Source organism: Gavialis gangeticus, unplaced genomic scaffold, assembly GCF_001723915.1.
Source record: "Gavialis gangeticus isolate Ggan-Ray unplaced genomic scaffold, GavGan_comp1, whole genome shotgun sequence".
Lineage (NCBI taxonomy): Eukaryota > Metazoa > Chordata > Crocodylia > Gavialidae > Gavialis > Gavialis gangeticus.
In genome coordinates this window covers 10,378,669-10,385,420 of record NW_017729003.1, presented here as the reverse complement: position 1 = coordinate 10,385,420, position 6,752 = coordinate 10,378,669, and positions in this window count along the sequence as shown.

Here is a 6,752-nt window from a genome sequence, read left to right as displayed (position 1 = left end):
AACCTGTAGGTATGGTGCCGGTTGTTCCTCCCCAGGTGCATCACCTTGCACTTGTCTGTGTTGAAACCCATCCTATTCTCATCCGCCCACCCTTGTAACCTGTCTAGGTCAGATTGTAGCCTGTTGCTTCCTTCTAGTGTGCCCACGTCCCCCCACATCTTAGTGTCATCAGCAAATTTGAACAGGGTGCTTTTTACCCCCTCGTCCAAATCACTGATGTCCGAGAGGGTCCAAGGGCAGGCCACAAAGATGATCAGGGACTCGGAAGGCAAGTCACGTGAGGAGAGGTGGAAGGAAGTGGGCATGTTCAGCTGGCAGAAAAGGTACTTCAGAGGGGACATGACAGCAGTCTGCAAATACTTGAAGGGCTGCCATAAAGAAGAGGGAAAGCAGGTTTTCTCGCTTGCTGCAGAGGAGGACACAAACCAATGCCTTGAAGTTGCAGAAAAGTAAGTTTAGATTGGATATCCGGAAAAACGTCACTGCTAGAACAGCGAGGCAGGGGAAGAGACTGCCTAGGGACGCTGTGGCCCCTCCATCACCAGAGGTGTTGAGGAAGAGGCTGGACAGCCACGGGTCAGGGATGATCTAGGCACAGCTATGTTCTACTATGGGTATTTCCTATTTTTCTGGGCTTTGCTGGTTGCCCCCTCCATGCCTCCACCACTCTCTTTTGTATGTCAGGGTGTTTTTAAGCCTTCCTCAGAGGCACTGGGTATTGGCTACAGCCAAGGCTGGGGACATGGACGGGGCCATGCCAGTGCCCCTGCTAGGACCAAAGCCTGACATTGCAGACTAGAGGATCTTGCCCCTCCGCTCCAGGTCAGACTGATCACTATGTCTGGGGTCAAGAAGGAATTTTATCCCATGATCAGACTGGTACAGGCTGTGGGGTTTTTGCCTTCCTGTCTAGCAGGGAGCATGGCTTTCTACCTGGGATCTCCTGAGTGTATATTGACAGCATTTCTTAGAAGCAGGACATTGGCTGCCGTGGTTCCCCTGCTTTACCTGCGGCAAGTTAGGGTGTTAGGTCTGTGTTGTGTCAGGGTTGACGGTAGTCTTATATAGCATCTAAATTAAGGTTTGTATGGGATGGTTTAGATAGGGATGATCCTGCCTGAGGCTGGGGGTGGACCAAATGACCTTTGGAGGTCCCATCCAGCCCTGCTTCTCTATGAGTCTATGACCTCTGAAAGCCACCACACTTGAGCACCACCACAAAGTGATAATAATTGTCATGGCTCTAATTCAAGGGTAGATCTAGGGGGATACAGTAGTACCCCTCCCCTCTTTGATTCCTGCTTCACCCAAACTTTAAAACCCACTCCCTAGGAGGAGGAGTGACATTTCTAATCAGCCAGCCCTGATAGAGTCATTGGCTTTCATGGCTCATTGTCCCCGATTCCTGTTAATCCCTCTCCAGTCCACAGGTGTTACCAGCCCTCTCTCCTTTTTTAATGATCTTGATGTTCCACCATTCAAATTAAGATTATCCCTTCTTCTGCCATTTTGCTGTCAGTTAGCCCTTCCTGATAATGTCCCTTTTTGATTTCACAACCCTGCAGACTATTTAAAAACTTTAACTCAAAGGTAATATTAAACTCCCGTGCAGAAATGACTAACAGTGCAGTATTGGAGGCCTTGTGAAGATGCTCAGGAAGGCTAGATTTTGTTTTATGAATGCAAATAAGAGACATGCATTTAACTATATTAACTATGGGACTAATGACATATTATCTTTTGACTTCTTTCGCCTAGTTAGTTGTGCTTTTTCTAAGCTTAACATATAGTCTAGCAAATCAGTGCACATTCCAATAGTTATATTTGATTTTGCTCTGATCTTAAACTGAATAATATAGTGTTAGCCCCCTAGCATATTAGTATACCTTCTAGTTTCTCTTTAACTGGAGACAAAATATGTACAGTACTGTGTTATATGTGATGACACAGTACCACATCATCTGAACCCCCACCCCCCTACTTTTCAAAATCCTTGATCCATTGTCTGATTCAACTGTGGCCACAACACAGAGTGCTCACCCCTGCGCAGTCACAGCTGCCCACTCCAGCAGTTCTGAAAAGCGGGTGTCCATCTGGAAGCACCAGCACTCTAGTTGAGAGTGACTGCTTTATGCACAGTAACCTCAGAGTTCATCCAAGAGTCCTCCTAACTTGGAGTCATTACCAAACAGTTAGCTCCCCCAAATTAAAAGTATAAAAAGTCTTTACTGGTCAAGAATTAATTTAAATACCATCCAAAGTCAGACCTGAAGAAAAGTCTTGTATTCCAAAGCTTGTCTAACTCTATCCCAAGCATGCAGTTGGTTCCAGAAGGAAGAATCTGTAGGAATCCTGAGAGTTTAATATTTTTCTTCCATAAATAGCACTCTCATACGTTTCTTTGTAGCATGAGTAGCTAATAAACTTATATACCTCATTTGACTATTTACTTTTATATTGGAGGCCCAAGAGAAAACACCAGAAAGAAGCACATGTTCTTCCAACAGGAATAAAGGCCTCATTGCTAATAACCCAGAAAAGATACAAATACCCAAGAATCTGCAGTACATCCAGGTGCAGAGACACCTACATGTAGTTTTTTGGCACCTTAAAGAAAATATTGCCTCTTTTTAGCTTCAGAAATATTTAGATATATTCAAAAATTCAACAACGCCCAACTGGTGGAAAGGGAAACCCATCTGACTATCTGGGCTTACTAACATCACCTAGCCTCTCATTCTGTTCTCTCTTTCCACTTAGTGTGCTTTTTTCTTCCCTGTTGGGCTTCTGTTTTTCCTCTTTAGTGACTCAAGGCTTGGCATTCTCTTTTACTTCCATTTGGCATGTCTATTCCTCTCTTTCACTTTAAGCTTGGCCTTTTCTTTAAAGTCTGCATTGACCCTTTTCTTCGACTCTAGTCTTAATTTTTTATTTATTTATTTTTGTCATTGACTTCAGGCTATGCTTTCCCCCTTTTCCCTGCACCCCTTCCTTTGAACTTTATTTTGTTTGTCTCTTTTTTTCTTTGACTTCTACTTCCACTGTCACTAGGATGGGTTTGCAACTCTCAGTTTCTTGATTGAAGAAACCTGTGTCATCATATTGGCAAGTGACATCCCTTGCAGACTTTTCTATTTGCCGTGCGAACTCTGGGTTTATGAAGAAGCAGCTCCTTCTTTCATTCTTCAACATCACCAGTCTGAAAGCTGTCAGCTGAGTAGGATCTTTTTACCACCAAATTGAGATCCATGTCATGGTTCCAGAATCAGGCTGTGCCCAAAGAATATGGTCTCACCAAGGGTTATCGTAAGGTACAATATTGAGAGAGATCATTTGGTAGAAGGACATTTTGATGGTACCGTGTCCTCGTTTCTTTCAAGTCTGCACATTAAGTCTTTCTTTCAGCATGCTCACACCTGTCTGAAGATTTTCCCCCCAGCAGAGCCCTAGCTGAAGATCATAGCTAAAAGTGTATGCTCAGCCTGAAAGAAGCATGTGCAAGAGTAGCAGGAGCAAAAGATAGCTTTATGACAGCTTTGCAACCTCTCAGGATGTTGAAGAGACCCATGAAACCTGTACTATAACCTGAAGCAACCTAGTGTGACTGATTACATTAAACACCCACATACATATCTACACACACACACATCTGTGGTGCCTATGAGCTACTCTGCAGCCCATGGCAAGTGGGAATTCCTATAGATGCATAAACTATTGAGACTCTCCTCTGATCCTTGAAATAGCCTCTCTCATGCAAGGAGCCAATGCAAAACCACCAATCACTGTACAGTGGAGTTTCTTCTTTTGTATGACAAAAATGGGGTCTGTATCTTTATCTTTGTGTGCTTGGGCGTTTTTGTCAATTCGGGAGCTCTTGGCCATCAGAGAGATTACCAGGGATCACTACGTAGACATGGCTCTCATCGATCCCCTCCAATGCAGTGGCTGCATCAGAGAAAAATTCTCCCCATGCTAGCTAGTCATAAACAGCCACAGCAACATAAAAGGGCTGTAGCAGGCAGGAAAATCCTATATCTCTCAACTCCATAGCATGGTGAAATGCATTACAGCATCCATTCAATGTTCCAGGTGGGAAGAAAAAAGTGGAGAACTCCTGACCATATCCATTTCAGATCCATGATTCTGTCACAATGGATATACAAGAAAAAGCAGACCTAAATCCTAGAGAGCAAATTCAGTTTCTCTCCCTGTCTCATTCTCATTTATGTGTTGGCAAAACAGTACAGCCATTCAGCTCCTGCTCATTGTCCACCACTCATGTTCTCATTATTATGTTTGTCCTTTGTAATTAATATCTAGCCAGTTACATGAGTGAATAAACATTAGGGCTGTGTGAAGTTTGGGTTGCTGACTCAATTTGTCAGAGATTTGGCCTGATTCAGCAGCCGAATCTCCAAATCCGAATAAAATCTGGAGACTCTTTAATCTCTCCAAATCGAATCAGAACTCTCCAAATCAATTTAGAGAGATTCGGAGAGAGTCAATGATTCAGACATAGACACAGCTTTAAATGTTTTTTCTACATACCTCAAGGTAGCAGGCAGCTCGTGAATACTGAGATGGTGGGGTGGATGGAGTGTCCTACAGGAGCACAGTGGGGTCCCCTGCACACTTGGTGGCAGACCTGAAAGTGAACTAGAAGCACTTCCAGTCCACTTCTGGGTCTGCTGTGAAGTGCGCAGGGGATACTTCCCCCACTTCGGCAACTGGTGCATCCTGGGTCTGGGGGGGCACCCAGAGTCCCCCCGCAGCCGATCGCTAAGCTGAAGGAGTACAGGGGGTCACCCACGTGCTTGGCAGTGGACCAGAAGTACTTCCAGGTCTGCCATTGAGCACGCGGGGGGTCCCCCATGCTCCTGTGGGATGCTCCATCCTCCCCACCATTGCAGGGTTCACAAGCCATGCCTGGTACCTGGAAATATATAGAAAAAACATTTAAAACTGTGTCTGTGGTTGAATCACTGATTCTCTGAATCAGCATCAAATCTTCAGATTTGGATTTGGCTGAATCAAATCAGAACAGTGATACAAATCAACGAATGGAATCACTGTCCCCTGATTTGGGCTGAATCTGAATTGAATATGGCCCATTTCACACACCCCTAATAAACTTGCCTCTATGAGAATCATATATACACACACATATGCGGTAGTCTCTGCAGACTTCATGAATGATCTCATGTGATGGTGCAACCTGGTCTGAGGTTGGGATGTCTGAATTACTAACAAGTGGCACAGTGCAGATAATCCCAAATAAGTGCCAGTAAAACCTTCATACTACCTGGTAATATGTGCTACATGTTAAAGAAGACCTATTTTAGAACTGTTGGAGTGAGTTCTAAAAAGTTTTAATTGGTGCTATTTTTGTCTACATGTGCCCCAATTACTGGAGTCCCACTGTGCAGACCTCATAGGAAGGGGGAAACTGTAACTAATAAAAGTTTAGAAATCTCTACAAATGACTCTGAAATAGCTTTTCTATCCAGAATATTATGATTTTAAGATCCAATATCTTGAGACCACCCACAGCTGGAAGCAAGGGCTGTGTTCCAGTGGGGGCTGTAAATCTCTCATTTTCAATGCATAAAGACCCCACAGATATATTTAAGACATTACAAGATGTTGGACTTCACACTTGTCCACTGCACCCTGGCAGAGTACTATCCATGCTGCAGATTAGGAAGATTTTGGCAGAAAATATAAAATTTTGGGAGGGTAGGATCACTGCCTGGTGGTTCTGCTTTGTGTTCTTTCAAAAATGAGTGTTTAAAGCTGCTCAGTAGGTAGGAAAATTACCTGCAGTCTCAGAGAAGATGGATAAGCAAAGTGCTAATGAGATGACCAAAGAAGCATGATGAATGCAACTTCTCACATGGCTTTCAGCCACATGTGATGTGCACATGCACACACATGTGTGCACACACTCAGAGTGAAGATATGTGAAAGACAATTTGAAACGTTATAGAGCAATCCATATGATTTTGGTTTGCCTCTAAGGTCTGCATTGCAGACTGTTAGGATGACAATCAGTATCAAGCTCATCACTGAGCTTAGTGGGGTGTCCATGGTCCTACTGCCTTTGTAGCCATAGTGAAAGCCTCTCCCATAGGGACTGAAGAGAAACTGCCAGCAGCCTCTCCATGAATGAGCATGACCTCATCTCCCAAACATGCAGAGCTGTGAATAAATTAAAACAGAAAATATTTACTGCTGCATCAACGGTAGCAAGAGGGGAGTGACTTGGACGAGGAGGTAAAAAGCACCATGTCCAAATTTGCTGATGACACTAAGATGTGGGGGGATGTGGGCACGCTAGACGAGAGGAATAGGCTGCAATTGGACTTAGACAGGTTACAGGGGTTGGCAGATGAGAACAGGATGGGTTTCAACACTGACAAGTGCAAGGTGATGCACCTGGGGAGGAAGAACCAGCAGCATACCTACAGGTTGGGGAACTCCCTTCTTGTTGGTGCAGAGGCAGAAAAGGATTTTGGAGTCATCATTGATGCCAAGATGAACATGGGCCAGCACTGTGGGGAGGCAGTCAGGAAGTCCAACCCTACCTTGTCATGCATCCACAGATGCATCTCGAGCAGGTCCAAGGAGGTGATACTCCCCCTCTATACGACACTGGTCAGGCCACAGCTGGAGTACTGCGTCCAGTTCTGGGTGCTGCACTTCAAGAGGGATGTGGACAACATGGAGAGGGTCCAGAGGAGGGCCACTCACAT